Genomic DNA, 8,154 nt, shown 5'->3' with positions numbered 1-8,154 from the left:
TGCAGATAAAGATATGTGTGAAAATAATTAGTCTAAAAAAAGATATCACATAGGCCACAAGTTTTGATTTCTTTTGCCTCTAGACTAATATTGCTACAACCTGGATTGCACATGCATTATAACTGTAAAATACTTGATAACATGCTAGATTATTCATCAAAATCCATGTGAAAATCAATGCTAAATGCAACAACTTGAAAATACCATGCTTACCGTATGCCATTATGCACATGCTTTCTAATATGGTATCTCTTTGTAAGGAAATATAGTAGCATCAACAGAAACAACCATATATAAAGTTTTATATGCATTTTTATAGTGATTATTTGCTTTCTAGTTACTTATCTCTCTCCTCTTTGTGTTTATTTCCTGGTTGCCCATCACTTCTTGCCATCAGTAACTACTTAGCAGAGACACTAATAAAAAAAGAAGGAGATAATCTTACTAATCTCTTTTCTCTGATTAATATCCTTTCTAATCCTATTCACCCATTTACTCCTCTGTATATTGCCTATCTGATTTTGTTTTATTTCATATTCACTTCACAAGACTAGAGAGCCTAATGGCTTTATTTATTTTATGTTATCAATCTTACTCAAAAGGAATTGCATTTTTTACAAATATTGTTGCTATTCCTACAGCTTTTGAAGTGTCCCTCTAGTGGTTTTCCAGCTGGCTGAGACAAATCTTGGATGCATTAGCACAAATTGGGAGCTGTGCTCAATCTTTCTTCACAGAAAGGCAACCCATCTTTGAAGGATTTACAGATATCATAATATCCTATTTCTAAAGGACAAGACTGTTTTCCAGTAAAAGTTTTGCAGCACTCTTAATACCTAGACTCTCTATGACTAATTACCAGACCTTGTCTTAGAAGGGAGGGTGCAGCATCTTCAACTCCCTACTTTTCCTCTCAGGTTCTTCAAGAAAGGTTCTAGATGGTCATTTCCAACATTACTGTGTTTGGAGTTACAGGGCAAAGATTACCTTTTTTCATATTCATAAATACTTCCAATTGGGCATGTTAGGGACTCTGTTTCTCAAGGCAGAAGTTGGGAGTGGAACAGCGCCAATCACCACTCAACTAAAAAGCCTCATTGCCCTTTCAGTTATGGTCCTGATGCTTTGGAGAGCGAATGGGAGGTGATGCTTTGAAAAGTGAATGGGGCAGAAGAGAAGAGGGCAAAGGAATAACTAAAATTAGTACAGACAGGCACAGGAATTTCTGAAAAAATAAAGACAACATGTGAAGTAGAATGGCAGAATGAAAGGAGAGAGAGACCATGAAAAATGAGAAAGAAAAGGTGAAAAAGTTTCTTTTTGGCAGAAGAAACTGCATCCCTGGGAGAAGCCTCAGAAGCAATCTAAAGACTCCTCCAGGTGACAAGCAATAGAAGAATAGTCAGAATAAAAGCACTGGGTACATCTGAAAACACCCAAACACACCAACTTAAAAAGCAACCACTCCAATATTTACAGAAGTAGCAACATGTATTAATTCTAGGTATTCCTTGAGCAACAGATCTTTCCCACCTTTCTCATTTGTAAAAAACTTATACTGTCTCCACAGCCAGTTGAGTAGTAGCTGGGATAGAAGGTACAAATTCTTAGGGAGTGGTCTCCTGAAATGTAGTGTGACATCTTGGAAGATATATACTCCTGGAAGATGGTTTCAGGGTGAACTTTTTCACAGTTACGGTGTCCAAGCTGTGGAATAAACTCGCTGAAGAGTTTATCACCTACCCTGGAAATCTTGAAGAGGTCACCTCAGTGGGGTCATCTGACCCCAGCTGTTTTTTTGCTGCCTAGTGCAGTGGGGCTGGACCCAATGATCGTGCGAGGTCCCTTCCACCCCCTTACAATCTACGAAGCTATGAATCTTCAACCAGTCCGCTTCAGGATTCCAGGAGGAAACACAAGATCAAATAAGAATGAATTATTATTGAAAACATGGTCCAAAGATGTAACCCTTCCTGAAACACTCAAACTTGTTTAATACTGAGTTTGCAAATTGGGCCACTAAATGAAAAACAAGCATGCCTTGACTCCTTGAGTATTGCTGCCTGGAGACAAGGTTGTCAGGCTGAAGCTAGAGTATTGTATCCAATTCTGGGTGCCGCAATTCAAAAAGGATGTGGACAACCTTGAAAGGATCCAGAGGAGGGGCACTCATGTGGTTAGAGGTGTGCAGGGAAGGCTTTATGAGGAAAGGTTGAGGGACCTGGACATTTTCAGCCTCCACAAGAGAAGGCTGAGGGGGGAATCTTCTGGCAATATACAAATTAATCGGGGGGGCACCAGGGAATAGAAGATGCCCTGTTTACCAGAGCACCCATTCGAATAACCAAAAACAACAGCCACAAGCTGATATATAGGAGATTTAGATGGGACATCAGAAAGAACTTCTTTATGGTTAGGGTTGCCCAAATCTGAAACAGACTGCCAAGGGAGGTGGTGCTTTCTCCTACCTTGGGGGTCTTCAGGAGGAGACTGGACAAGCACCTGGCTGGGTCACACAACCCCAGCACTTTTTCCTGCCACTGGCCGGGTTTTGGATTCAATGCTCCATTGAGGTCCTTTCCAACCCTAGCACCTATGAATCCACATGTTTTTTAACAGCCATTGCCTAATAAGGAACTAAAATTATTACCAAACTGTCCATTTCATCAGCAGATCCATATGTTTAAATGGGATGTTTAGTGTATAGTTTCATTACATCAAAATATTATTCATTCAAATGTTCATAACCCCTGTTAAGTTTTCTTGAGAAAAGAATTAAAAAAAAAAAAAAAAACCTACTAAATTCTTAGGGCTGTGTCAGATGTGGTATTTTGTTCTAATCAAAGTTGGAAGTTCAAATTGTTGTTTATATGAATGAAATTAATTAAATTCAACCTTTGTGTAAATATCCAGAGTTCCACTTCAGTTACAGAGCTATGACAACATATGCCAGGGTTAAATTGGGTAATTAAAGAGCAATACCTGAAGTGCAGAATTTGGTCTGAAGTCACTGGAAATTTGATTATAGAATCATAGAATAATAAAGAGTTAGGGTTGGAAGGGACCTCAGGAGGTTATCTTGTTCAACCCCCTGTTCAGAGTAGGACCATCTCCAACTGGATCATCCCAGCCAAAGCTTTGTCTAGCAGGGTTTTGAAAACCTCCAATGATAGAGCTTCTATGAACTCTCTGGGTAACCTGAGGGGGATCAGAGAAGCGGAGGATGAAATTGATGGGTATTTTCTTTCCCTGCAGGGCCAAGCACCAAAGGGAGAAGCACCCGAGGACATGCCCTCCACAGCAGAATGGTAGAAGGTTCCCTCCAGAACCAGGGCTACTCATGGTGGTGCACTACCAGTTCACTATTTTTGGACAGTAGGCTAGTCCATGCACAGAACAGACTGAAGGAGGCAAGTTGACCCAGAAGAAGAGATTCTGAGTGCTTGTCATAGGTGACTCCATCCTGAGAGGTACAGAGAGTCCAACCTGTCGCCAGGATCCCTTGACATGCGAGGTCTCCTATCTGCCTGAAGTGAGGATTCAGAATATGATGGAGATGATCCCAGCCATTATCTGGCCCACCAATTACTACCTCAGGTACTAATCCATGTGGCCACTAATGATGAGACTAGAAGCAGCCCTGATCACTTGATGAAGGACTACCAAGCTCTGGGGAGCAAGCTGAAGAAGACAGGGGCACAGGTGGTCTTCTCTTCTGTCCTTCCAGTGAGTGGATGTGGACAACACCACAAGACCTGCATCAGGGAGGTCAACTTCCAACTTTGGAAATGGTGTCTCAAGGTGGGCTTCGGCTTTTTGGACCACAACCCATACCTCAGGACAAGAGATATGCTTGGGTGGGATGGGCTTTACCTCTCCCCCAGAGGTAAGCATGTGTTCTCTTTCAGGTTGGCTTATATCCTCTGGCGGGCTTCAAACTAGGCTCATTTGGGGAATGGGAGGATGAGGTTGGAAGGAGCCTCGGAACACCAAACCAAGTGTCACCCACAAGAACAGCCCAGCCAAGACTGACGATGAGCACAAGAAATACCCAGGTATGAGAACCTGGATAGTCTTGGGATTCAGGGGCAGTGCATACACCTTCAGGAGGCCTTAAATGCCTATGCACTAATGCTTATAATATGGGGAACAAGCAGGTCGAAGTTGCCATCCTGCTAGTTAACACAAACCCAGACATAGTGGGGCTCACCAAAACATGGTGGGATCCAATGCAGAACTGGGCAGTGAACATCAAGGGCTATAGACTGTACAGGAGGGATAGAACAGGGAGAAAAGGTGGGGGTGTGGCACTCTATGTCAAAGAACAATTCACATCCTCAATGAGTGGCACTGGGTCAGAGGAGGATCAGACTGAAGTGCTCTGGGTCAGAATACAAGGGGGATGGAGGGAAAGGGACTTAACAGGTCAGCTCACACAGGTATTTAAGTCAAAGGATGTGGTCATCATGGGTGACCTAAACTATCCAGACATTTGCGGGGAAGAGCAGTCAGCCAGGTCTGGCCACTCACGTAGGTTCCTAGCCATGTTACAGAACCTCCATAGAAACCAGGAGGTGCACAGTCGCACCAGGGGAAATGCTTTGTTAGACCTGGTGCTGGAGACAAGTGATGACTTGGTGAGGGGACTGAGGGTGCTCAATCACTGGGTGATAGTGATCATTGCCTATTGGAATTCACCATGCAGCACAGGGTGGCAAAGGCCAACAGCAAGACAGCAGCCCTGGACTTAGGGAGGGCAGATTTCACTGAACTAAGGAGACTAGTCAGGGAGGCACTGAGGTCCCAGAGGGGTGGGGATTTGGGAGTCCAGGAAAAGCGTTCATTCCTGAAGGAGACGATCCTCCAAGCCCAAAGGGTGGCAATCCCAACATGGATCAAAGGGGACAAGAGTGCTCATGCCCCCATGGCTTACCAAAAGCATCCAGGAATGTCTCAAAGCTAAGAAGGAGGAATACATCCAATGGAAGGGAGGGGCCATCACCAGGGAGGAATATATCTCTGTTGCTCGGGATTGTAGGGGGGGCTGTTAGGAAGGTCAAAGCAGAGATGGAACTGGGTCTATCAGTTCAGATCAAGGATAACAAGAAATCCTTTTTTAAATACATAGGGGTAAAAAGAAGGTTCTGGTAGTGTGGAGTGTCTGCAGGACATGCTTGGAAATCTGGTGGTCTCACTAGATGACAAATCTAACCTATTTAACAATTTCTTTGCCTTCTTTTTTCTGAGCAGGGACAAGGTGATCCCCACCACTGGGATCGCTGATGGTCCCAGGGGAGGCATAGCCAGGCCCAGGGTCAGAGAGGACCTAGTCAGAGAAATTCTGGTGGGACTGGACATGTTCAAATCAGCAGGTCCTGATGGTCTCCACCCCGGAGTGCTGAGGGAATTAACAGAGGTCATTGTGGGACCCCTGGCACAGCTTTACCAGCACTAGTGGTGCGTTCCATGTCTCCCTTTTCTTCAAATATATAAATGTATTCACATTCCTATATATGCACAAATCAATTAGGTGCATACACACACACACTACCAGCTCTGGCACACACACATCCAAACCATCCTAGGCACATGCATACCTATCACCAATTCAAGCACATACACTATACACCCCAAAAGTTAGACACAGGTCACTAATTCATATATCATGCACACAGTTATATATATATATACACACACACACACACACTTACCAATTCCCATACATACAACCCAACTACACAAACACACAGGTAATTTCCTAACTTGGATGGTCCAGTGTGTATGTGTGTGCTTGGGGTACCTGGGATACTCGAGGGAAGGTTCAGGTGAGAGAGTTAAAGTGTAGGGTGTGAGTGTTGCCAGAACCAGGATTAGAACTGGTGGACTACAGAGAAGCTGGCTGAGGAATTGAGGCTTGGGTTTACTTAAGGTAGACTGGGGCTGGAAACTGAGGCAGCCAGCTGAGATATTGCGGGGGGGAAGCAGATAAGCAGTGGCAAGGAGGAGACAGCCAGGGAAGAAACTGAGGCAGAAACCTGGTTTCTCAAGGGAAAAGGAAAAGGCAGTGGCAAAAAAACGGGGGGGTTGGAGGCAGAGAGGAGCTCAGGACAGGTGTTGCAGGTGGCAGTGAGCCAGAAGCAGGAGAAGGAGAAATGAGACAGAAGTTAGAGGGGCAAAGAGAAGAGATTGGATAAGTAAAGAAAAACCCAACTTAGGGGTCCGAATAACAGTTTTATTACACAGACAACACACTACACAGCTCCATTAAATTATTGGTTCACATACACACACACACACGCGCACTCACAATGGCAGCAGGAAAAAGAGACTCAGTGGAAGGGCTGAAGTCCAGGTAGGGAAGAGAAGCAGAGTTCAAGTCCTTGGTTGATGAGGGGGTGGGGGGTGATAGCTACCTATCCAGGCTGGAAAGGGGTCCTTGTCCAGTAGGTGTTGTCCAGAGGGGTGTCGCCAGCAGGGCCTCTGGGTGGATAAGTGGTATGGCATGGTGCTGGTCCAGATGGAGAGGATGTCCCATTGGGTCTGTCTTCACTGCGCCTTTTTATAGGGGCAGACCTTGTATGACCCTAGTGACAGGAGGCATGCCCAGGCAAGGGTCAGCCCTTGGTGTACTGAGCATGTGTGCTCCATGCAGGGATGTGCAGTTTTGGGTGTCTGTAATGGTGGGGTACAACGGTAGAGTTTCTGGTTCTGCAGGGTCTTTTGTCTTTCAAATGCTGAGTTCTTGTCTCTGTTCCTCGGTGAGGTCCGTGGTTCCTGGATGAATCAATGCGAGGTGATGGCCTAGTCATTTCAGGCCATTCAGTAGAGGCTTGCTACCACTGTATTTCAATCATTCCCTATCACTCATTCATCCAGGAACCAATTTACATTGGAAGGGTACATGAATCATACAGTTGCAACACAGGGGATGCCCGGGCAGAGAACACGAGATGGAGACTTGACATACAAAATGGAAACTTCACATGACTTACACTAACTTACATATATAGACCTAAAACAATAATCACACAATATACAAGCAGTACAAACATAATAATTATCACTTATAAAACAGTGGATATTGATGTCAAAATAGCAGGGAACTTATTTACAAAGAGGGGAGAGAAAAATAAAACTTACTACCTAAAATAAAATGTAAAACCTTAGCTCACTTTTACTTATCTATAGGGAATAGAGAGGGAGAGAAAAAGTCAGAAATGGTTGGGGAAGGGGAGGGAATGCATTTTAAAATAAATCAAAAAAGAAAAACTGGGGGTTTTACTACATGACCTAAGGGAGAAGGGCAGCATATGCAGCAGCCAAACCCTCAATCAGTGGACACAGGTGGTGGTGAAGACAGTCAAAGAGGCAGAATAGTAGAGGTGGGGGACGTGGAAGAGGGGGATCCCATATTCCATGCCAGCACACCGTCCACCAGTCAGTCTCCTCCTACACCACAGGCATTCCCAATGTGGGCCAAGGGCATGGCTTCCATGATGGGGTTCAGAGGCACCAGACCCTACCATCGGGGAGGTAGCACTCAGGCCTTGGTGGCTACCTTTCTTGCTGAGGAAATGGAGCCACTGCTGTGTGGCCCCTTGGCCTACTGGGGAAGCCACAGTCAGATGTGGCTGGATCTGGCCACAGTTGCATGCAAATACTTGTCCTGTCCACCGACCAGTGATTTTGAGCAAGAGGGTGTTCGGCATTGCTTGGGATGTGTTACACCCCACCTCACCTGGTTGGATCCTGGTTTGGTAGAGCAGCTGGTGTTCCTCAAGGTGAACCTCCCGCTGCTGGGGTTCCCCAAGCTCCAGGTGCAGATCAAGTGAATGTCAGCCTGCTCACTCCATCCCTACCAATTTCCTTTTTTCCTTTTTAAAAACACATTTAATGCTCTGCTTTCAGAGATGGAGGGGGCACTCACTACATCACCAGCCAGCAGGGGAAGAAAATGTCCCTGCTGAGCTCCCATGCCAGGATGAAATTGGAGGTATAAGCTAGGGCTATGGGGAAGGAGGAATGACCACTAAAAATGCACTCTGCCAGGGTCATGGAGGGCTAGTGGGACTGCTGGTGGTACGGCAGCCCTGTAAATGCCAGGACTAAGGATACCCTTGGTGAAAGGTGTGAAGGAGGTGACATAACCTCCAG

This window comes from Crocodylus porosus, unplaced genomic scaffold (genome assembly GCF_001723895.1).
Source record: "Crocodylus porosus isolate Cpor-Errol unplaced genomic scaffold, CroPor_comp1, whole genome shotgun sequence".
Taxonomy (NCBI): domain Eukaryota; kingdom Metazoa; phylum Chordata; order Crocodylia; family Crocodylidae; genus Crocodylus; species Crocodylus porosus.
Note: the sequence above shows the minus strand (reverse complement) of the source record.